Source organism: Camelus ferus, chromosome 6 (genome assembly GCF_009834535.1).
Source record: "Camelus ferus isolate YT-003-E chromosome 6, BCGSAC_Cfer_1.0, whole genome shotgun sequence".
NCBI classification, from domain to species: Eukaryota; Metazoa; Chordata; class Mammalia; order Artiodactyla; family Camelidae; genus Camelus; species Camelus ferus.
Window position 1 is genome coordinate 55,952,336 of NC_045701.1, and position 25,256 is coordinate 55,977,591.

The following is a 25,256-nucleotide window of genomic DNA, read 5'->3' on the forward strand; positions in this document are numbered from 1 at the left end:
GGTAATCATCTGTGCTGATGCTTTTCCATCTAGTAATTATTTTTTAAACCAATGCTGGTAGTAAAATCATTTTCCCACTGAGAGAGCATTCAGAGTCCTCACTCAGGCTCCAGGGGAAGCAGGGACTGGCCTGGCCTTCAGCATCTCGTCTCACAGCAGCAGAGAGCGGAGTGAACAGCCTGGAGTGATAAGCGCTCTGTCACGTCTTGCTGCGTAAATATTTTATAACGTTTAAGCTCTATTAAAGGAAGTGATGTCAAGAGTATTTAGTGGCGATAGCTGCTAGCAATGGCTTTTTATTAAGAAAGATGACACCAATCATTCAGCGGATGATAAAGTGAGAGAAGATATTTCCCAACTGAAGATGGGTTTATGATCTCCGTGCCTGGAGTGGATGGCTGTCGTTAGAAATGGTTGCGCGAAAGAGGGCAGGAGAATTGACAGGCACGACTCAACCAAAATACTTGTGTCTGGGTTTCCTTAGTGAAGAGACATCGATGTAGGAGATGATCTGTGACTGACACAGTTTTTATTTTAGAAAATGCTAATCTTTCCTATGTCTGAAGAGGATCCACTCCTCGGAGAGCAGCATGCATTCTCTACCCTCTCTCTCCAAGCTATCTTACGTGCTGGTTGAGGGTGAGAACGTCTTCATGCTTTTTCTGTCTCCTTTCCAATACCGCATCCTGTGCCTTGCACCCGTCACGTGCAGGACTGACTCATGGGCCCCCATGACTTTTAGGAGCCCATGAAGATGTTTTAATTTCTTTTCAAATCAGAAGCAAAATATGAACTTTGGGATCAAAGAAAATGTGTTAACATATAATATTAACATATTCTTCCTTATACCAACACAGTTGTTAAATATACTTTTTAATAATTTTTTAAGAAGCAGTAGGCCCACAAAGAAGTGCTTGGGACCCCCATGAAAGTCACAGCACAGTCCTAAGCGGGCATTCCATAATGCTTATTGATTAATTGAAAAATACTGTTTGGATGCTTCAGTGTATCTCTCTGAGAACTCAATTACGTTCCTGCTACCCTCAAGAAGGTTGGTGTAACAGGCAAAGAGCACTGGGCGGTGAGCCAGGAAGCCTGAGTTTGAGATTTATCTCTGTCACATCAATTTTTGTAACATTGGGAAAGTCACCTAGGATCCTGGACCCTTTTTCCTCACCCCTAAAAAAAGAAAAAGAGTTTGGGTTCAATTTCTAGGATCTTTCTAGTTTAGAAATTCTATTATGCTAACCTAGAACTGATAGTCAGGGGCTGGTGTTCCCCTATGAAAAATTTTAGGCAGATGGTAAAAGTAACATGTATTGGTTATTTCCTGAGCTCATAGTAGGTGCTCAATAATCAGCACCTCCTTAAATAAAGGACTTTGATGCTGCTGAATTTCTGCAACAATGTCTGCTCTCTCAATGTCTGATCACAGGGGAGATGCTTCATTGCCCAGGAAGAGGTGTGGAAGGCAATGATCAGGCCATGTATCCTCTGATGCTCCTTTCCAAACCTGTGATTCCTTCTTGTTGAGAAAACTCGAGCCCTTATTTCCTGGCCAGGCTTAAAGATGTCTGTAAACTGACAGCCTGTGCCGTTGGATTTGAAATTGAATTGACAATTGGATGGACTGTCCAAGAGCCCTGGCTTCAGGTTGGCCTCCCCAACCTGAAGTATCCAAGGTAGAGGTGCTCACCTGCTCAGCTCACTCTTCCTTTGCCTACATATGCTTGCAAGCCTGAGCCCCAGTGAGCCTTCTGCTACTGGGAGTTGTGGCTTAGGTAGGGCTGAAGGTCAGCTGATCCCCTGAAGGGGAGACAGACACAGTGAGTGACAGAAGCTCCCCTATTCCCAGCATCTCCCTAACCACCTTTACCACCCACCAAGGCTATAAAAGACGACTGTCAATAGAACCTCAGATATCCTTCCTTCCACAGTCCTAAAAATTAAAGAACCCTAAGAATGAATGGGAGTTGTTAAATTATTATCTCTATTAACTAGCACTGATGAGTGCATGGTGAGTGAAATGGACATAGACTCTGCTCTCTAAGACCATAAAAACCCCAAAGGGAAACATCAACATGGAAAGAAAGCTGATGAGCATGATTTCATTAAATTATTGTTCTAACACTGCCTTAGAAGAAAGAAACAGCAAGAAAACTTTGGACCTTCTTCAGAAAACGTACTGCAAGGAATCGTGACCCATGTGGGCTCAGCCCCAAGGCATGCTGGGAACTCAAAGGGAAGCAGAGTTAGGCGTGGACCCCGAGTGGGGTGACTCAGGGCTAAGGACAGATTCTAGGGTTTTTTCCTCAGGTAGGGTTGCCTGATTGTTTCAGCAATTTTAAACTTTTACTCTCCCAAGCTTTGAAAGCTGCGATTTGTGAGAAAGGGACTCTGGGCCATTATTAGCTTGTGTACTCCACCCAAGTAGAGAAGAGCTCGTATTCTCTCCATTTTACCCAATAAGGGCAGAGCCGAGGGCCAAACCTCAGTGCATAGGACTCCACTCCGCTGACTTGTAAGAGTGCCTATGATCTGGCCTTCAGCTTGGTATTAAGAGTTGTTTTGACAAGAGCAGATATAGACAAAAGGTGATCCACTGGGGAGGGAGCTGCCTAGTTCCAAATCCTGCATCTTGACTGATTACCCAGAGAAGATTCAGAAAATGCTGGAAATAACTTTCTTCTCAATCTCAAGGTTGTTTTACATGGAAAATGAATTACCCTGCCTTTTCAAAGCACACATGGGGAAAACTCATAAATGATGTGTCTGCTTTCCTTCTGTGGTCATAATTCTTGTTTTTATTTTGAGCTTTTTTTTTAACACCTCTTAATGTGGTATGATACAAACAAGTGCTCTTACGCTATCATCTGTTACCAGATATGTTTTTAATTATGTGATTGATCCTGAAAAATACAAAGCCAAATTGGATATTAATGTCAGGAAGCTGAACCCTTTTATCCTCAAATGCGAACATTTTCAAAAATTACTCTTCATCTCTGAACCTTTGCATCTTTAAACTTCTGATTTTAAACATTTTGCTGTTTCTTTTAAGTCCTGATTAGCGAGCATGGCATTCTGACTTCTGTGGGTGTAATCAGTCAATATTTTTCCTGTTTTCTACTTCATTATCTCCTATTCTCATAAGATTATTTAGATAATGGGCAGTCAGCTTTTTACCAATGATTTCTGTCTGACTCTGATCAAAGCAAAGCTCTTGTTTACTGTTTGTATTATACAGATGTGCAGAGAGGACAAAGAAATAGGAAGCCAGGCATACAGTGTAATGGGAAGTGAATACAGACCACAGAATAAAATATTATAGCTTTAATAACAACAGGCACACTGAAAATTTATATTATAAATGAGAATACCAAATGAATGTATCTGAAAAATATCTCAGTATATAAATACTGTCTTATTGCTGTTTCTGGATCTCCATTCCTCCTTGATCTTTAGTAAATGCCAACACTGGGAAGGGGAAGGAGCCAGAATGTATCGATCAAGTGCCAGATACTGTACTGGCACTTAACTTCCTATATTTCATCTGTTTCCATGATTACCTCAAGAGCCAGGTATTTTTATTACCGTTTTCTACTTACAGAAACAGATTCAGAGATATTAAGTAACTTATTTAAGCTCATGCAATTAGGAGCTGAAAGAACTGTTTTCTCAAGTCAGTTTAATTCAGAAACTTATGCTCGTTTCCTCTATCTGTCTTTGCTGCTTCCAGGAGAGAAATGGACCAAGATGAGGCCAAGGACAAAAATATTCATAGTCATTCAGTAATGAATTCATTGGCTCTCTGAATTATTATACTAATACTGTTATTACATTATACATTGTATAGAGTGTATTATGTAAATTATAATAATTTTGTTGTTTATTGTTGTATAAATAATTATTTATTACCAGGTGCTGATTTGGGAGTCAGGGGTCAATCAGGCATAGGTCCTATTGGTAATAAAATGTTTATAGCTACAGGAGCAATATGGTATTGGTATACATAACCACAATCTAAGGTAAAATGTATGCATGGCAGGTCTCTACCTAGGAAGATCTGAGAAGGCTTCCAGGAGAAGGTGACTTTTGAGGATAGGCTCTGCACTATGGATTGGATCCAAACTTGTGGAAATGAGGGAGAGGGCATCCCAGGCAAAAAGAGTGGTTTGAGGAATATGAAAGAAAAACCACACTTCAGTGGGTGTCTAAGCCTGTTCAGGCTACTGTGACAAAATATCGTAGACTGAGTGATCTACACAACAGATACCTTTTTCTCATAGTTCTAGAGGCTGGGAATTCCAGGATCTAGGTACTAGCAGATTCTGATCTTGGTGAGACTCTTCCTGGCTTGTAGAGAGCCACTTTCTCTCTGTGTGCTCACAGAGAATTTCCTCAGTGCAAGCACACAGAGAGGGAGGATTCTGGTATCTCTTCCTCTTCTTATAAGGGCACCAATCCCATCATGAGAACAACACCCTAATCTAAACCTAATTACCTCCCAAAGGCCCCACCTCCAAATACCATCACATTGGGGGTTAGGGTTTTAACATATGAATTTGTGGAGGACACACAAATTCTGTCTATAACAGTGGGTATCCACTAGGTACAAGGAATGTTGCATATGTCATTTCATCTACTTCCTAAAGAACTGTCTATTGGGTGGTATTGTCTGTTCTTTAAGCACCTAAGCTGAACTCAACACTTACTTCTCCCTCTGCTGACCCAGCTCCCTCACTTCCTGCATGTCTGCCCAGACAGATGACATCACTATCCATTCTGTTGCCTAAGCCTGATTCCTGCTCATAGTTCTTGATTCCTCCCCTTCTGCCCCTCAGCCTCATCAAGCCCTGTTGGCTCCACCCTCTCAACATCTCTGGAATCCACCCACTTTTCTGGACCCTTGTTGCCACTGCCTTGGTCCAGACCATCACCATCTCTCATGCACTATTGCAACCACCTTCCACTAGCTGATCTTGCTGCTTCCTGTCTTGCCCTCCCACCCCATCCTCCTTCAATCCAGTCTCCACACAGTGGCCAAAGGGATCAATGTAGAATGCAGATTTGGTCACATTCTTCCACTGATTAAAACCCCATGAATCAGGGGTTTTTCTTAGGAAAAAAGGATTCCTGAACAAAGCTTAAAGAGCCTGCATGATCTGGCCTCTGCTTCCTTCCTCAGCCTCATCTTGGAACATTCTCTCATCCCACACATCCATCCTCCAGTCATTCCAAATGTCTTTCAGTTCCCTGATCTGCACTTCCTTTCTGAGTGCCCCTCTCCCTTGACTGCACCAAGGTTGAGCTCCCATCTCCCATCCCTCCCAGAGGGTGGGCTCCAGAACAGAAAGGACCATGTCTAGTTGCTCACTAATAAATGTATATCAAATGAATAAGCTGATTTTTAAAAACCAGAGCTCAGAGAGTGTGTTACTTTCTCAGATTCAAATAGCTCGTTAATGGTAGAGTTGGGGATCTGAAAAAAAAAATCTGTCTGTATCTAAATCTAGTGCTTTTCTCATAGCATCAAGGTGTCTCTTGTCGATGTGTGAGTGTGAGGCACGTGGTACTTCACTCTGGCTGGACCAGAGCTTGCGCACAAGAGGCAAAATGGGAAAGGAAGGCTTTAATCATATTGCATGTAGCCTTGTGCCCTAGGTTAAGGTATTAGGATTTTATTCTGCAGACAATGGGGAATCATAGATGGGCACAGGAGTGACCAGAGCAGAATAATTAGGTTTCCTTATGCCTCACAAAACGGAAAGTGAGGGCAGGGGAACACAAGAATTTGGGCTTTTTGCCATGATCTTCATGCATAAAATAATACTACCTACTTCATACGACTTTTTCTGAAAATGAAAATAAATAATGCATGTAGAAATGCTAGACCTCTTTATAAATGTCATTATGTTTTTTTTTTTTCGTAATGTTTGTTCAAGGGGTGGTTCAGCTTTTTAGGCACTTCTGGAAGACTCCAAGTGAACCCTCTGAGGAACCATTCTCTAAAAGTGGCGCTGAGACTGCATACAAAGTTTTCAAGCTACTAGGAAATTATAGACCTGATCCAGGAAGCAAGAGAAGCCGTGGACTGGAGCAGCTGGAAGTTTCCCAGGTGACAAACTGCGGTAGGGCACAGGAAAGGTGGGAGGTGCTGCTGCTGATGGGAGATCCCCCACTAGGAACAGCTGCCAACCCAGTGCCTCACTCCTGTGAGGACAAGCAGTTGGAAACCAGCATGGGGAGCAGTGTGGACCATCTAGAAGAGGGAATCTGATCATTGAAGGACCTGTGCTGTCTCCCCAGCCTGATTATTGTGAAGGGAGAGGGGGTTGTACTAAGTATCTGCTCTTTACTAAGAGGGCAACTAGAAGTAAGCATTTTGATGTAAATGATAATATAAATATGATGATGATGATGATGATGATGATGATGATGATGACTGAAGAGAGTAAAAGACAAAATTCTAGGCCCAAAAAAGTCTGTTTAGGAAATTGTACCTGGGAAAAAGACTGCCTGTGAGAACAGCTCCTTTGACCCACAGAGTTGAGAGTTCAGTAGGTGATTGTGAGAATGAACTTGGGACTTGGGTCATCTGAGAAAGGGCCACTGAAGGGATTGTTTTTATATACTTCTCTTTGGATCCACTGATTGGAAAAAGGAATAGTGGAATGTTCAGGGTGGAAGTCGTTCTAGAAGCCCTGGTGGACTGGGTCAAGCCCTGGGGGACTGGATCAAGCCCTGGACTTAAGAGAAAGACTTGAAGGATTTCTGTAACCTTGATTTGTTTCCTTTTGGCGTTAAGAACTGCATGCAAATTTAGAGAAGCCAACTCTCAGGAACAGGAGATCAATTTGCTCCTCCCCCATTCCCTAGCACAGGAGTGCATTCTACAGACACCTGGTGAATTAGCCAGAACCCCCTAAACTGCGTTCCTTGTGACTCAGCTCTGGACTGTAAGTCTCCCTGGTGTAACATCAAGCAGGTGAGGTAGGAAGGCACTGGAGTACAAGTAAAGTATTCTGAGTTCTATTCCCAGCGCTTCTAAGAATAAACTGACATAAATGATGTCTACAACCAACCGGTTTTCCAGATGGTACTCGGGGATTTTCTCCTAGCATCTTGGCAATGAGCATGACTCATCATCTAGTCTAACAGGTCTTCAAGTAAAACCTGAACATACAGTTATGACCAAAACTCTTTTACACAATTTTTCAAAGAGTTAAGTTCAAACACACTGTCTAGGAGAAAATGTTGTATATGGGTGTCACAGGCAAGAATTCCCTCTGCTACTCATCGAAAGAAGATGAAAATGGAGCTGCTTCAAAATTACCCCCGTTAGAGAATGTCCCAAACCCACACGGGCTCACATGATTACTTCTTTCAGTCAAATTGAACTTCTTTGCAAATACAACTGAGAAAACTGCCCTTTAATTTGCATCTAGTTTAAATTATTTAATGAATCCCCTTTCTCAGTTAATTGGACATTAGGTTTAAGAATAACTCAAAGTGCTCCACGTGCCACATAATAGCTAAACTGCGTCTGTGGTGAGCGGCAAAGCCAGACGACGTTCTCGAAGAGGCAGATCAGTGGTCTGGTCTCAACCTCAGGCCTGGGAAAACCATTAACCAAACAACTGGAGTTTTATTTTTAATTTGATACACTGTGTTTAATGCAAAATATATGGGCATTTTGAGAGGCAGTTTGCTCAATTGTGGGGAATGGCTGTAATCCCAGTGGGTTCATCTTGCAGGCTTGGGAGGCTGCTGCTATTTCCTGGTGGGTGTCTAAGGGAGTAGGCAGGAGAATGCAGAGAATCCGGGCAACTGAAGCCTTATGAAGCAGCCCTTTGATTAGATTAGAACAGGCTTCTTTATCCCTGAGGGAGGCTGTGAGTTGGCTGTGGGTGAAGCGCCAATCAGTCCTTTCCTGTTTTGTGACTCCTGGGTCACCGCAGGAATCCAGGAGCCATGATGAAAAAGACGCCTGGCTAGAGGTGGCAAACTTATGGAAGTACCTCACTCCCACCCTCACCAGGAAGCGGGAGGGGCACAGGTGTTCTGGGGGAACTCCACCTCTTGATGCTTGCCTGGTCACCTCCCACGTCCTCCTTCTTCATCTTCAGATAAGGTCTCTGACTTGGATAAACTCACTTTTGGTAGGTGTGATTCCCATCCAGATAATTAAGGTACAAAATAAAAATTATGATGCTTAATGTAATGTAGAAAATTTAGTGGGCACATAAAGGACAGTGTGACTAAATATTTGGGAACCTCAACTTAACTCATAGCAAACATACATTGCATGCTTGCACTATGCCATGCTCTGTGCTAGGTCTCAGTGAGGCACAAGACAGGAGCAGTCTTGCCTGCATGGAGTTTGAAGGATTTTGAGAGATGAGGGGTCCAATTGGGTGAAGAAGAAAGAAAAAGAGAAAAGGGGAGGAAATGAGCAAAGACACATAAACCTGGAAAAGCATGGAGTGCTAAGATAATCACAAGAATGTGTGTGTGGCAGGGGTAATTGATAGATATTAGTGAGGAAGTTTCAAGAAACACGGCAAGAAAAATTGGGATGTTTGAAGCCATCTTTGAAGGCCTTTGCATACCATGCCATTGAGTTTGGTTTATATCCTATAGGAACTGGAAGTCAAAGAAAGATTTCAATGGGGGAAACGTGAGCATGTCCACATTCTAGAACAATTCCTCCAGCAGTCCGAGAGAAAGGAAGAAGGATCTAACATAAGACTGCTGTGGTCCGTGGAGGAGACCACGTGGGCAGACGGCACTTCTCCACGTGAATTGCCCCGAAGAGGCCAAGAAGGACAAGGGCTGAAGCCAGGTCACTGGATGTGGCAGTTAGGGGATCAGTGAGGACCTTCCAGAACTGGTGCTCTGGGCACAACTGGATGGCCCTGGTTTAAAGAGTAATTTGTAAGAAGGCAAAGTGGAGGCTCTAACTGTCCAGAGCCCAGTCACTTTTTAGTGTTCAGTCCAGTGAGTGTGGACGAGAACCCAAGGATAAAGGCATCCTGATGGGCTCCAGCGACTGCAGTGGTCCCTGAGAGTTGTGTTTTGGTGTGCAGCTGCATTGGCAGGAAGTTTGTCCTTTGACTGTGGAGACCCAGGCTCACTCCCAGGCTGCCTTTATTCAGCTCAGCATGGGTGGCCGGCTCTCTTGAATTTGCAGGGAGTATCCTGATTTTAGGGTTTTCAGAATGCCATTTGCAAATCATTCCAGTATCCTCCATTACATTTCTCATCTTCTGAGGACAAAGCCGGGTACACCCTCCCTTGAGTTCTAATGGGGCAGGGAGGAGTCCTGAAGTGCTGCACCAAATCCCTGATAATCCATTGGAAAGTCTGTAAAGGTGGAGTTACACCCCTGAGACCTTATCCTGTGATCCCCACCCAATGATAGGGCCAGCCTGTTATTCTGACATTGTGACCCAGCTAGCTCTTTGCCATAATCAATGTTTCCATTCTTTTCCAAAAAAAAAACAGGTTGACCTGTCCCTTGCAAACAGGGAAATGAAAGTTTTCCATCCCTAGGTGCAGTGCATATATTTTTGAAAACAAAGAATTTAGCAAAGGCATTTAATCTAATCTCTGGTTACTTTGTAATTTGTCTGGGGCATTAGAGCTTAGAAGGCAATTTTTTTTTTTTCTTCTAGATTCAGTTAAATTCTCCCCCTCCCTGCCCCTTCCCCCTTCTGGCTTTGTTCAGAATTATCAAGCAGAATGGCTGAGGAGAATAGGACCTTATTGTATCACATTTCGAGAATGAGCCATGAGGAAACAGGAGCCAAGCCTGGAAATGAGAATGTCCTTGTAAATGACCAGCAGAAAACAGGAGTTAAAATACACAACTGTGGTTGTGCCAGAAAATTGTCTGCCCTCTTTGAACGAACTAGGGGTGCAGGTTTGCATTTATACCAGGTTTTAAAAACAATACAAGCCATTCTCCCTGCTCAAATGAAATTTCATTACTGCTTTGAAGATAATCCTACCTTTTTGTATCTAGAGAAATGAACAGCTTAATATCCCTGAAAATCCTAGATATTGTACCTGTTTTGTATAAACAGTGTTTGTTTAGGCTGGGTGATTAGTAATTTTATTTTGGAAAGAAATGACTGATTAAGAGTTTATGCAGATGTCATGTTCAAAGCTAGCTTCTTGTTCACCGGGGGTGTCAGAAACAGCCAAGCTGTTTATGTGTCCACTGGGCTAAATTAGTACCATTATCACTTCAGTAAGCCTAGATATTACTGTGTTCTCTGCTAAAGAAACCAATTATAGTATCTGCTAGACGGTATATTAAATGACACCATTTAATTAAAGCCTAATCTCTCTCCAAATGAACAATATTTTAAATTATTGTACATTATTTCATTCAATTACTGCAAACCTCTGTCCATTTTTAAGTGCAGAAAAAATTCATTTGGCACCCTGACTGCCGGGAAGAATAATTGCTGTTCTGTACTGTGTTTGGTGCTCAGTGCCCAGTAACAGTCAATCCAGGACACACATCAGTTCGGGAGCTCTTTTAGTTTTAAAATATTTCGGGTTTGTTTCTCAAGCCTCTAGGCAGCAGAGAGCACTATTCTATGATTGCCAGTGGTTCCCTCCAAGGACTGGGGGATAATGGAGACCTCGAAAAAGAATATGTTTAGAGGAATAAAGCCATTAAAGAAATACAATTCCCACGCTGGGAGCAGAGCTATGTAACTGACAGGATAGCAATTCATTTTGAATGAATATCTCATAAGGGAATGCAAGAATTAAAATGGACTCGACAGTGAACTCAAGAGATAACCTCTAATAGAAAGAAAAACTCACTTGTTAGAAGGAGAGATGGGTTGAAAAGAGCTGGAGGAGAACCGAACATGAATGGACTTTCATTCCTTATAGTCATCAACTATAGACAAATGTTGGCACATTTGGGTAGCAGAGAGCAAGAGCCACTTGCCAAGTTTCACCCATATGCTGCTTCGGTAGCTGTATAATGTCAAGGAATATGGTGCGTGGACATTGTGTTTAGCAGCCTCTTGGGCCATCACTAAGATCCCCGGGAAGGAAATGGCAGCAATGCTTCCCAGATACTGCAGAAACCCAGACTGTGGGTTGGAAGGTTGGAGCTCAACCCGAGAACCTAGCACAAGGCCTTGCTCACAGTAAATCCTCTGCAAATTTGTTTTAATTCCCTGAAGTCATAATCCTAATGTGTGAAATTAATGGTCCAAACCCAAGCTGATCTATGTCTTTGGCCACTCCTTGGTGGTTGTGATCTGAGTCCAGATTGTGACCTGAGGATTGGAGGTGGTCAGCCGTTGTGATAAAGATGACCAGAGTGCAGTGGAGGTTTTCCCCATGCATGGATCACCTTGGTCTGTTTTGTTCCCTTGTTGTTACCTTTTTTTTTAAAGACTATTTTTTTCAGAGCACTTTTGGGTTCACTGTAAAAGAGAGGGAGGTATAGGGAATTTCCCATATACTGCCTGCCCCTACATATTCATAGCCTCCACTACTGTTAATATCCCTCACTCGTGGTGTATTTGTTACAACTGATGAACCTACATTAACATATCGTTATCAACCAAAGTCCATGGTTTACTTTAGGGTTCACTCTTGGTGTTTATTCTGTGTTTGGACAAATGTAGAATGACACGTATCCACCATTATAGTATCATAAAGAGTATTTTCACTGCCCTGAAAATCCTCTGTGCTCTGCCTCATCATCTCTTCCCACCCCCAGCCTCTGATAATGCTGATCTTTTACTGTCTCCACAGTTTAGCCTTTTCCAGAATGTCATGTATGTCGTTGGATTCATACAGTGTGTAGCCTTTTCAGATTGGCTTCTTTCACTTAGTAATATTTTAAGATTCCTTCATATCTTTCCACGGCTTGATAGCTCATTTGTTTTTAGTGCCGAATAATATTCCATTATCTGGATGTACCACAGTTTACCCATTCTGGTGCTCCTTTTTTTAAGACAACTCAGTTTTATGTAATTGTCAGCTATCTACATCTAGGGAATATATGTAATATCCAAGGGCTTTGGATTTGTTACTGTGACTGTAAATTAGTCCAATACAACATAGAGGTTAAAGGTGTGAATTTTAGAGTCAGTCCCTCACTTATTCACTGATTTAGCAAATGCTGACTGATTCCTGATAATAATCAAGATAGAAAAGAGAACTGGCCTGTGAAAACTCTAATAATTCAAATTTCCAGCCCACCATTGCTAACTGTATAGCGTTAAGCATGTTCGTTAACTTTCCTCGCCTGGAATGTGAGTTAATAATACATCCCTCATGGGATTTCTGTGAAAATTAAGAGAGTAATTTCAGTATCTACCATATAATAAATACTCAGTAAATAGTGAATGTATAACAATGTTGCTGTACTTAAGTAGGTGGCACCTATCTTCTAAGGATTATAATTTGGCTCAGAAGCTGGAGATACATAAATATAGCAATAATGATTTATTAAAAGCAATACTTATGAACCAGCAAGAGTTAATGCCAGCTTGTGTGGGACAGTACAGTACACTTCAGCCTCTAAACACACACACATATATATTAAATATGATTTTTTTAAATGCATGCATGCTTCCTGTTGAGGATGCTTCAAAACTGGAAATGGCAGTAGGAGTGCTCTCTGCACTGGCAGAGTCTCCAGGATCAGGCTTGGAATTATTAAATGTCATCATCAGGTTGAGTTACTCATACAAAGCCAGTTCTTTGCCATCTGCCATTTGGAGAGGTGTCCTTAGGCCCTGCTTGGATGCCAGCCCATTGCTATGCAGCAGGGGAAATGTTTCTGTCCAAATAACTTATCTCTTGGTTTCAAATTCTAATGTGAGAAAGAACTGTCACATAGATGCTCTGTCTTAATGATAAAGGGGACAATGGGCATTCATTGTCCTTCTTATTGGCAGAAACACTGGATAGGACATGCATTTTGAGAATTTTAAGATAGAGAGCAGGAGAGTGAAATACTTAGAAAACTTAAACTTGGTTCAAAGATAAATTCAGTAGAAGTTTGGCAAGAAAGTCTTTTTCAAATTTTTCCACCGGGAGGCAGACGTAGTAGGCAATGGGGAGTGTGTGTGTGTGTGGGGGGGAAGTTATCAAACAATGTTAAGATAATATGCGAAGTGTGTTTTGCACAAGTCATATTTACTGTGGTCTAGCTGAAAAAAAAATGGGTGTTAACATGTAGAGCCTTGGGCATGCTCTATGGAGAGAGTGAAGCACACTTGGGGCCAGGTAGCAAATGGTACAAAACTGTTTCCAGGCAGTGGTGTAACTCAGAATGACTGATCAGGAACTGCACCTCCTTACAGCATGTACAAGAGAAGAGAGCCAACTGTAGACTCTGCATCACAGTCAATGCCACTTTTACTATTACTTAACTCCAATGTATGAATGAGGAGACTGAGGCGGAGGTCACTCAGCCAGCAAATGGAGGAGCCAAAAGGTGTGGGTCTCTTCTCTGATGCTCTATTGTTTTGACAGGTAAGTGACATTAAATCTCATCTCATCTGCTCCTACATCTAAGAAGTTGACTCCCTAATTACTATCTTCACTCCCCTGACCCTGAACCAAACTTCCAGCTGCTTTTTGAAGATTTCCACCTGCATGTCTCTCGAGCATCACGAATGTAGCAAGTCTAGAACACTTTATTTCCCGCTCCACTCTCCATCCTGCCCTGACCTCCCAGTCAGTGTTCCTTCCTCCCACCTTCTTATTTCTAATGGCATCATTCCCTAGTCTTCCAGCCTCAAATCTTCATGGACAATTTTCTTACTTAACTCATTTTCTCTACCTTCTACAACCCGTTCATTTCTATATGCATTGTCTTTTCATTTCCATTAATACCTCAGATCTAGGGTTTGTAACCTCATTCTATACAAACACTATTGCAGTAGACTCTAAACTAGCCCCTGCCTTCCCATCTTTTCCTGGTCTGACCTATCCATATGTATTGCTGAGTAATTCTTCCTAAATCACTGCTTTAACTCTATCACTGTCCTGGTTAAAAACCTTCAATGGCCCCCTGTGTATTTTTTTTTTCTTAACCATTCTTTTTTGGGGAGGGAGATAATTAGGTTTTTTTTTTTTTTTAATTTATTGTAGGTACTGAGGATTGAACCCAGGACCTTGTGCATGCTAGGCACATGCTCTACCTCTGAGCTGTACCCTCCCCACTCCCTAGGGCCCCTAGATCTAAGTGTAGGCACTTATATTTACCCTTTTTGAATTTCATCCTGTTAGATTTGACCATCATTTTAGTATACCTGGAGCTGTTCATAGTATTCATCTCTCCCTTTAAGAACTTGTACTGCTTATGGTCCTGCCTAACCAGGATAGTTCTGTTTTTATACCCAGATGGATTATAAACTCCTTGCGGATAAAGATCTGGTCTCAGAGTTGTCTTATTTTTCCCACAGAATTCAGATTGACAGTTTCACGCAACTTATCGACCCATTAGTTACTCAGTTAGGGGATGTGGGTTTGACAGCAAGGAAATGTGGCAAAGGGATGAGGTGAAATTCAGAGGTTTTCATAAAACCCAGAAGGCAAGAAGGAGTCAGCAGAGTAAACATATTAGAGGTTGGAGTAGGCTAAACTCACAGTGGGCATTGGTTGTTTTTGCCACATGATAACCATCCTTCCTGCACTGCTCCCAATATATTTTCAAAGTGGACCTGTGGTCCAAGACAATGCATGAGCATATTTCCTGTCCTGTTACAGTGATTGGCTCAGATATGAGCCTGTCTCACCCTTATTTGGGCCAGTAAGAGTCAGCCTTAAGACTAAATACCTCTTGGGGGGAACCTTTTCTCCTGTGGTCTAAGATAGGAGGTAGATGGAGAGCTGTTGGCAGCCTTCTTGCCACCAGGAAGGCAGGCCTGTCTAAGATGGAAGCAGCAGAGAGAGGGTGGAGCTGAAGTGTGCAGAGAAACATGGTACTGATGGTATCACTTGGCCCCTAGATTCAGCCACAATTAAGGTAATCTATATGGGAATATTATTCCCACTTCTTAAGTCAATATCCCCCATTTTCTTCTTAAGCCAGCTCGTTTGGATATTCCATTGCTTGTAAAGGGAAGAGATTTAAGGAACCCAGTATTAAGTCCACTGATTTTTTTAAAAAAGAAGAAAAAACAAAACAACAACAACAACAACAAAAAACCTGACTAAGCTGTTTGGATTTCCAGTCTCCACACTTTGACATTTCAGGTGTTTGGGTTTGAATTCAAGATTCCTCGGCTAAAACCCTTTCCCTCCCCCACCAAACACTCATTTATTTCAACCCCTTTATTTACCAGATAAGGAAACTCAGACCCAGAAACATTAAATGACTTTCTCAAGATCATACAGCTAGATAGTTGCAGAGCTAGGGCTGAAACCAAGCTCTCAAAATCCCTAGTCCCATGCTATTTCTTCTTAAAAACATAAACAAAAGGTAAGACAGACAAAACTGACAATGATGGCCAGTGCTTTATTGTGTACCCTGTTCACTGTGCTAAGAGCTTCTCAGTGTGTTTTCATATTTAAATCTCCTCAAGGCCATATGAAGTGGGTACTGTCACCATGTCCCTGTTAAAGGATTCGAGAACTGGAGAGGTGAAGTCAGCCTTTAGTTACATAACTGGTAAGGGACAGAGGTACGATTCTTCCCTAAGGCAACTTGATCAAGAACTTTTGAAGCATATTTGAGAAGAGAGAGTGGGAGTAAGCGAAAAGCAGTTGCCCTGTCCCATATCCCCCAGCCAACCTGAATCCACCTGCAGTTGCTGGGGAAGGCAGTTTCCAGCACCCCAGTAGCTCCCCTCCTCAAGCACCTGCAGCTCACTTCTCTACTGGAGGAGTTTCTCCTGCTCGTTGCCCACCCTCCACGAGTACACTAGCGTCAACAGGAAGTCAAGAGGAGCTCATGCCCTGGGCAGCCCTCCTCCCCAGTGGGGAATGGGAGTTGGTGGATATTGCCCAGTGGGGTGTGTTCCACATGGTGTTGTCGAGAGTCCCCGAGTCCCTCAGGTGCCCATGGTAGTAATCTCATTGTTGCACCAGTTATTAGCTTTCTCCCTCCCTTATCTCATGTTCCCACTACTTCAAGTCCACTCCCAAGGACCACCACCTAAATAAACTGCTAGTATTCAAGTCTTTATCTCAGAACATCTTTTGAATCCAAACTAAGACACTAGTTTTAGTGGGACATATTTAGATCACCTTTAGCCCTTGAACACTCCATTAAGAAAGGGAGCACTATAGGAATTCTGCCTTGACTCTCCTAGAGGGAAGAGGACAGAAATGTGAAAAGAGATGTTTATAAAGATGAATGTTTTCAGTGGTAAGATCTGCAAATGAAGTTAGAAAAGAAGTCTTTAAAATGTCATTTGCAATCCCTTGAAAGCAGCACCTGTTGGCACTTAGACCTGTCTCCAGAGGGTAGATGGGTGTACCCTCTGGAGGAAGGGAGGAGGGCTCAGAAAACGCAGAAGGACGATTCCCTCTTTGTCTTGCAGTGTGATTCAGTCCTTCCCTCATTGTGTGCATTCACCTCGTTCAGAGATAAGATGCCGCTCCTTGTTTTACAGTATTTCGCAGGGCTCTGACTATGGAAGGTAACACAGCACGTTTCTGTATTCTCAAGGAGCTGACTCTCTGCAGCTTAATCCTTAAGCATTGCTTCAAATAAGTTTCCCCAAAGAACTGGTTTAATCAATTTGTATATTCGTAGGCCAGGTATAAGATTTCGGTAACTTCCTAGATGCTTTAAAGGCATAATCCCCACTATTTGGGGATTTAGGCATCCCATTTTATTTATTTTGATTTTATCAAATGCCTCTTCTAACTAAAAGTGATGGATGGCATACATCTGTTTCTTAAAAAAAAATAAATACATTGAGGTTAATTTGCTCAGACATTTTTGGAGAAAATGTTCTACATCTCTTGAGATATTTTGAGATATTAGATATCCCTCTGTGTGTCTCAATTAGGATTGAGGATGGATACATCTCTTTTGTAGAGATATTGGGAGGACTAAATGAGATGCAGTACTTAGCACAATGCCTTGCATGTGATGAGTGCTCAATAATGTGACGGTGATGATGATGGTGATAACGAATCAACAGTGTTTTCATGTAAAGCAAAAAATCTCTTCTCTGAATTCCTAAAATAATTATTTAATGTCAATTATGGAAAATTACCAACGAGGAAATCATTGGTCTCTGGCATTTTCTATTTTGTTTCCTATCACGTTCTTGTTGTGGTTGAATTTTATTAAACTTGATTTCAGTTTCTCTCAAAACCTTGGTTGCTGGAAATTTACCCAGTGGCAGAACATGATAGTAGCAACTGCTATAAAAATATCCCTACAGACTATCAGGCAGCAAGATCTCTTAATAAATCTTGGGTCTGGTCTGAAGTTTAATGACTTTGAAAGCAGCCATAGTTGGCCAGTCAACCAAAGACATATCAACTTTATTAATAAGATTTTGTGAGTCCTTATCTATTTATGCATCAGTGGGCATCCTAGCAACCGAACCCTTCTCTGTGCTGCCCGTGAACATTGTCAGTTTCTGGTTTCTGCGATACTTTCTGAGTACAGATGGATTTGTGTCCTCAACTATAGGTGAGCTAAGTGGTTTTCATCACTTAGGTCTGAAATGCATGTCCTTATGAAAAAGATAACTTATTAAATATACTTGACTTTAGACACCTTATGTATTTTCTTGGGAGAAACTGTAAAGTCATTAACACAGCTTGACCCTAAATTCACCAAATCTGTAGGATGAATCCCAGCAACCCAGGTATCTGTGTGCTCTGCATACTTGTGAAAACTACCTCTGATTTAGGACAGGAGGAGTGGGGAAGGTGCAGGAGCCAGGGTACTTCCAATAGGGATGTACGCAAAGCCATTCCCTTAGCCTGACACAGTTTTACCCCTTCCCACACACGCCCATCAGCCTGTGAACCCCCTTCACTCAGCTCAAGTGCTCTAACTAGAGACCCAGCAGTAGATAAATATAGACCTCTGAGTTGTTTCCAAAATCTCAGTTATTTACCTGGATCAAGGAGACTAATTTGGTATTGGGGGAAATAATCTTCTCAGCAGGCTCATGGAGCTACAAACCAAGAAAGTGCTAGAGACTGGTTAAAACCATGGACTTCAAGTCACTCAGACACAAGTTACAGTCCTGTTAGGACCCTTCCTACTTTACAGCACTGGCAAGCTACTGAGTCACTGTGATCCTCAATTCCTCTATTTCTAAAATCTAGTTAAGGATGACATGGATGACGGTGATTGGTAATTACCCTTTGTTAAGCACTCACAATGTCCTGGGAACTGCACCAAGTGCTTCATGTACATCCTTTCAATCATCTTCACAACTCTTTGAGACATACACCATCACAACAGAGTGCTTGTAAGTAATAGTTACTATAATGTCCACTACAAATGCCACCACCCCTGTCAGTCCAGAAAAAATCTCTTTCATTCCCAGGCTAGGATATGACAAATATTCTCACCTGCTTTGTTGAGGCACCAAAGCCTTTACCTATTTGTTCTAATGCTAAAGATATCCAAGATGCACTAGTGTATGGATATTTTGCTCCATCATTTATTTTTCTGAGAGTTGTGTAATTTTGCCTTACATTATTTAGGGATGTTGACCTGCTTGACTCCACGTTTACTTAATGAAAGACCCAGATCAAGAATTTTTTTCTATCGAATCAGGCTGCTTTAAAACTGAAAAAAAAAATTTAAAGACATAAACAAAAATAAAAGCATCAGTGACAAAAATCATCTTCCCGATAATCCTGTAAAAGTCCCTCTGACTTGGGTATGGAATTTTCTTTGACATTGGTGGGAGATGATGTGATTCAAGCTGTTCTTTATGCAGCAATCCTTTGTGACACTAGCTCTATTTTACCAGCAATCTGTTCTATTAATGCTGGTGCCTGAGGAGCAGCAGCCCTGTTCAAGGCAGTCAACCCCAGGAAGGTAAAGTTTCTACTGCTGAAGACAATATCATATCCATTTCTACCTTTGACTGTAATTTATTAGTAGTGTTTGGGTGGTAGTTTAACCCATAATGCATTGCTTTCCAAATTACAGTATGCTAAACATCTAATCAGCTGTCTCACACGATTAAACAGGCTGAAGAAGCCCTGGAGTGCTCGTTACTGCCACAGAGAAGCATTTTATCACAGGGAGTGTCACATACTGCACTACACTCTAGACTCCTGAACCCATCCTGAGAAACATCACAGACACAATTACTCATCCTTTCCTAAAGTGGCATATTTATTTTAGTTGAAAATTGTCATTTTCTACAACCCAAAGTTGAGACTTTTTTTTTAATCAGGCACGGTTGCATGTTAAGTATGTGCAGTGCACAACTATCTTAATTTCCATAGAGAGGTGAGCAGAAAAGTAAATTACCTAATGTCACAAACCGAACTGCTTTTGGAATAACCTGACTGCAGTATTGCTTGGCTCACCTGGGAGCTTCGGGGGTGGAGAGCTCGTTTGTTCACTTTGGAGAGATTTAGCTGTGGGCTTCTGTTTGGAGGTGTCCCCCGTGGAGGATTGTGAGTGGGAAGCCCACTCAACAGCCTATTTCAAGGAGACTCTGGAGTCCTCTCCTGTATGCACTGGGACTAGGCAGAACCCAGGGAGTGGATTTGTACCTGGGACTGGCCAGAGTCAGGGAATTGCTCTGCATGACCTTATGAGGTTCCTTCTCATTTAATGAAGTCTCTTCTGAGAGACTGTGACATCACACTCTCTCCAAAGGCCAAGGTTGATAAAGAGAGAGCTGAAGGGAGCCATGACTGTGGTATTTTCAGTCAGATCAGTAGAATGGTGTTGAGAGGATTTGCAAAACCAGTGTGAATCGAGCTGTCTGTTGGGCCTGGGCACAGCCTACAGAGATTTTGATTCAGGAGTTTTGTCACAGGGCCTGGATCTTTTTTGTTGTCAACTTTACTGAGGTATAGTTTACAAACAAAATGGACTCATTTTAAGTACAAAGTTCGTTCAGTTCTGATAAAAGCATACACCCCTGTTACCACCATCAACAATCAAGATCTAGAATATTTCCATCACCCAAAAATGTTTTCTCGTGCCCTTTGCACTCAATGGCCCTACCACCTCCCCCACCGCCCAAACTCCTGGCCCCAGGCATCCATTGATCTGCCATCTGTCACTATAATTAAGGCCTTTTCCAGAATTTCATAAAAATAGAATCATGGGGTGTGTATTATTTTGTATCTGGCTTATTTCTCTGAATGTAATATTTTGTGATTCATCCATTTTGTTGCATATATCATTGGATCATTCCTTTTAATTGCTGTGTAGTATTCCATTGTGTGGCTATCCCTCAGTTTGTTTATCCATCCACTTTTTGATAGATGTTTGGGTTGTTATATACAGAGTTTTAATACTGAGAATAAAATGGCTGTGAACCATCATGCAAAAGTCTTTGAGTGGAATTGCTGGTCATATAACAAGTTTATGTTTAATTTTATGAGAAACTGCCAGATTGTTCTCTGAAATGGCTGTGAAACCATGGGTGATCATTAGTTAAATCCATCTTACCTGCCTTCACTAATCAAGGTCGTTTTAAGACTTGTGTGTCCTCCAAGCAGCATGTAGCCTAAACAATAAGATGTTTGCCGCAGTTGTTTTTAGGAACAGGGAAAAGATTGGAGTCAGCTGTGACTAGTTGGAGCCGAGCTGGTTAAGACTGGATGGGACCACCAACCCTCCAACTGGGCATGTGTGAGTGTCCCCGCGGTGACTTTTGATGCCAGAGGGCCGAAAACTCCACCCTTAGTTGGTGCTAAGTGCCTCGACATTTGAACGTGCAGAGGCCTGTAGCTTAGTTATGCCTGCACAGATTGACAGTTACCACACCTTTCCCAATCACCTTTCCCTGTGCTCCCCTTGCCGCCCACGCCTCAGACCACCCTGCTGCTTTGTCTCATAAGTATCCCGGCCCTTTGTCTTCAGAGAGGTGGACCTGAGCCTTGTCTCTCATCTCCTCACTGGCTGCCTTGCGAATAAAGCTTCACTTTGCTGCTACACCTCGGGGTCTTAGCATTTGGGCTTGCTGTGCTTGGAACAAAAGAAACCTGGATGGGTAATAGCTCCACTGTTTTAAGATTCGTGCCACCACTGTTTGAGGGTTTCAGTTACTCCGTGTCCTCACCAACACTTCATATTGTCAGTCTTCTTAATTTCAGCCACTCTGGTTGGATATCTGTGTTTTAAAAATCTCCTAGGTGATTCTGATGCACCCCAAAGTTTGAGAACTCCAGCTCTTATAAAATCAAAAGCTTCTCACAGCCTAAAGGCAACTCAAATCCCGAGTCCCAGCCTCAGCTTGGAGCCTGCCACTGCTGTCTCACCCTGTGTTCACCTCTAATAAGCAGGATCCTGGGACTCACTTTTTTCCATATCCAGTCTTCCCACCTCTCTGCCGCTATTGTCTGCTACCTCTCTGGGTACCACTGCCATGTGCTCTCCTCACATCTGTCAGCTACATACCTATAGTGACCTTGGAACTGAATTGTATTAAATGAGTAGATGCTGCAGGGAGGGAGAGTTCACATGTCAGGCAGAGGGACCACAAAGAACAGTGTCTTGGAGGCGGGAAATAGCATGGTCCATTTGGGAAACTAAAGGTTGTTAAGTGTCCCTGGGGTGTGGCACTGAAAGGAGGACTTGGTGAGCGATGGCTAAAGAAGAACCAGACCACACGGGGCCTTTATGCACGACCAAGGGTTTGGATTTTTTTCTAGGAGAGCCTGAAACATGGGGCATGGAACGCTCTCTTCTTTTGTGTTTCAAAAAATTACCTGGTATCAGCACAGAAAATAAGTTGGAGGGGAGGGAAAAGAGACAGGAACACTAGTTAGAAGACCAGTGGTGTAATCCAGAGGTGTGCCTGGGACTTGCCCTGTTCTGATTCACTATCGGAGCCTCATTATTATTTTTAAATAAGAGAATGGAAAAAATTGAATCTTTTTTGTGTCATTCACATCTTGCTCTTTGGTATCCTTTCCCTGTCTCTCCCTGCCCTACTAAAGGTGGTAGAATATACTGGGGGAGGTGGAACACTAGGTCCTTCCCAGATCTGAAGTTCATCCTGCCAAGATAAACTCCTACTTGGCCAAACTCTGGGACAGCTTTATCATTACAATTTATGACTATTTCCACCTGGTCCTCACTCATTCCTGCACTGAACAGTCTTTGAGCATTTATTATGAGCCAAGTGTGAGCCTGATGCCCAGAGAGGAGGAAACACCATGCCTGCCCTCAAGGAGCCTATACTTTCCCCTCATCTTCAAGCCTTAGGCCAGGTGTCTGCAGACATTTTGGTAAAAGGCCAGAGAGTAAATAGTTTTGGCTTTGGGAGCCATGTGGTCTTTTGCAACTATCCAGCTCTGCCACTGTGATGCTAAAGCAGTCACAGACAATAGTAAACAAACAGGCATGACTGTGCACCAATGAAACTTTATTTATGGACACAGAAATTTGAATTTCATGTAATTTTTTTTTTAATGGTAACACTAATTTGTATTTATTGATGACTTTTGAGCTGAAAACATTTACATTTTGGGGGGGGGTAAGGTCATTTTTAATTGAAGTAAAGTCAATGTCCAATGTTGTGTCAATTTCTGGTGTACAGCATAATAGTTCAGTCATACATATACATACATTTGTTTTCATATTTTTTCATTATAGGTTACTACAAGATATTGAATATAGTTCCCTGTGCTAAACGGTAAGTCTTTCTTTACCCATTTTGTATATAGTAGTATGTATCTATTAAACCCAAATTCCCAGTTTATCCCTCCCTCCTCCTTTGGTAACCATAAATTTGTTTTCTGTCTTTGAGTCAATTTACATGTGCCAACAGTGTAGGAGGGTTTATTTTTCTCCACACCCTCTCCAGCATTTATGATTTGTGGACTTTTGAATGATGGCTATTCTGCCTGGTGTGAGGTGACACATTGTAGTTTTGATTTGCATTTCTCTAGTAATTAACACTGTTGCATATCTTTTCATGTGCCTATTGGCCATCTGTATATTTTCATTGGAGAAATGTCTGTTTAGGTCTTCTGCTCATTTTCTGATTGGGTTTTCTTTTTTTTTTTATATTGAGCTGTATGAGCTGTTTGCATATTTAGGAAATTTATCCCATCAGTCGCATTGTTTGTAAATATTTTCTCCCATTCTGTAGGTTGTCTTTTTGTTTTGTTTATGATTTCCTTTGCTGTGCAAAGGCTTTTATGTTATGTAATTTTCATGTGTCATGAAATACTATTTTTCTTTTGATTGTTTCAATCATTTAAAAAAGATAAAGATTATTCTTAGTTTGGGCCACACAAAACCAGGTAAGGGCCCAGATTTGGCCCATGGGCTACAGTTTATCCACCCCTACCTTAGGCTGTCTCCTTATAACATATGGACAAAAGCTCTTTCTCTTAATATTAATTATGGTCACCACCACTTTCTCCTACCTACATCCCCTATTTCATGTCCCTCCTCCACCACGGACACACTCACCCTGTCCTCCATTTCTGCTCTTAGAATAATCTTCCTAGAATGTACACGATGGACTGTGACCTCCCTCTGTTCAACATTCCTTCCAGGTGCCCCAGAGCTGTGCTCTGGTGTAGATCCCAGCCTCTGGGACCTGGCTGCCGGCTCCTCAGGACTCCTCTCTGCTCTCCTCGTCAGCCTCCTCCCCTGCCCATCCCACCTCCAATAATTTGTGTCCCAGTCCCTCCAGACCATTGGCAGCTGCTCTCTCCAGGCTGTGCTCTTTGGCCCATTGCATTTCCTCGACTTTGGATTCTTAATCTCCTTTCTCTCTAGCTAACTCCTGCTTGCTTTAGGGCTCAGCCTGCATTTCACCTCCGTGTCATCTTGAACCACACACTTGCAGGCAGAGTTCCCATGCCTCCTCTGGGTTCCCAGCACTCCACGAGTCCTGGCAAACTTGGAGTACCTTGAGGGTTATGTCTTGTCCTTTTTCAAGCACCCACTACATCGTGGAACACATAGCAGAAGTGGATATTTTATTGAATTCTCAAACATCAAGACTCATTTTTATATGTTATAAAACTGTAGGTGTTGTGTGTACACTCTTTTATTGGTTTCCTTTTCCTAGTTTCATGTGTTATTGCCACTATTAAATTTTAAGTTTGTAAGTGCAGACATAGAATCTATTTCGTAGTAGACTTCCTTCCAGATACATAAAATAACGCTGTGAGGCTCATGGGTTCTCCCCTGGGGCCTCCGGTTGACTTGACTGTGGTGGGCTTTCATTACAGTATCTGTAACCGACTTGTCTAAGAGGAATCACAGAATGTCCCAGGTCCTGATGGGTTCTCACTCTCTTTTTTTTTGACAGATGAGGAAACTGCAGTCTTGGAAAGGTAAAGCAGCTGGCCTGTGGACACAGGTAAATGGCAAAAACAAAACAAGGGCTGGAAATCAGGCCTTGGTATTATGAGCATTTGAATTTTCGATCCAATTTGCAAAGTTAAAGTGCCGAGCTCTGAATGTGGATTTGCAGCTTATGAGAGAGTAGGTGTGGGGTGAGTGGGTGTGTGGGGGCATGCCTGGGAGGCTGGGCAGTGGCAACCTTTAGTGCCTCACTTCTTCTGAATGGGGTGCCTTGTTTGCTGGTCCTCATAGCCCCTTTCTTGCTCCTTCAATGTGTATCAGTCATTCCCTTAAAACAGTGACACTCATTATAGCTGGCAAACAAATGGTCAGGAACTAGGCAACTCCAATTATTGTCTCAGCATGTGAAATCATTTAATCAGAGCTCACAGGACTGAGGGGCAGTATTAAAAAAGAAATAGGCACCCTGTCTGATCCCCAGAATGAACTCTTTTCAGGAGAGAAAAGAGCTTATATTATGTATTGTGGTAGGAAGAAGATACACTGTAGTATTTAAAAGAGAAAAGGGCTACATGATAAGAGCAAGGAGACCAGGATTCCACTTGAACTCCATTCCTGGTTTCTTTTTTCAGTTTAATTTTGAAACAATTATTTAATTATTGCATAACTCAATTTCCCCACAATAAAATGGAACTACTGCTGTTTGTATCTTTAAAGATCTCTTGTGATACTGCCCTGGAACCTGGCGCAGTGCTCTCCGTCTCATCTTGCATTCATCCAAGTGATTGTAGTTCCTGAAAGACCGACGGGACCTCAT

The 25,256-nt window shown here is 42.2% G+C and overlaps 1 long non-coding RNA gene across 1 annotated transcript; it reads left to right on the forward strand.

Moving 5' to 3' along the window:
• Window positions 1-6,021: 6,021 nt before the first annotated feature.
• On the forward strand, window positions 6,022-24,478 carry LOC116664485. The gene is made up of 4 exons (XR_004321012.1): window positions 6,022-6,115; window positions 13,350-13,521; window positions 22,769-22,808; window positions 24,444-24,478. It is a non-coding gene; the product is annotated as an uncharacterized LOC116664485 (long non-coding RNA).
• Window positions 24,479-25,256: the final 778 nt, after the last annotated feature.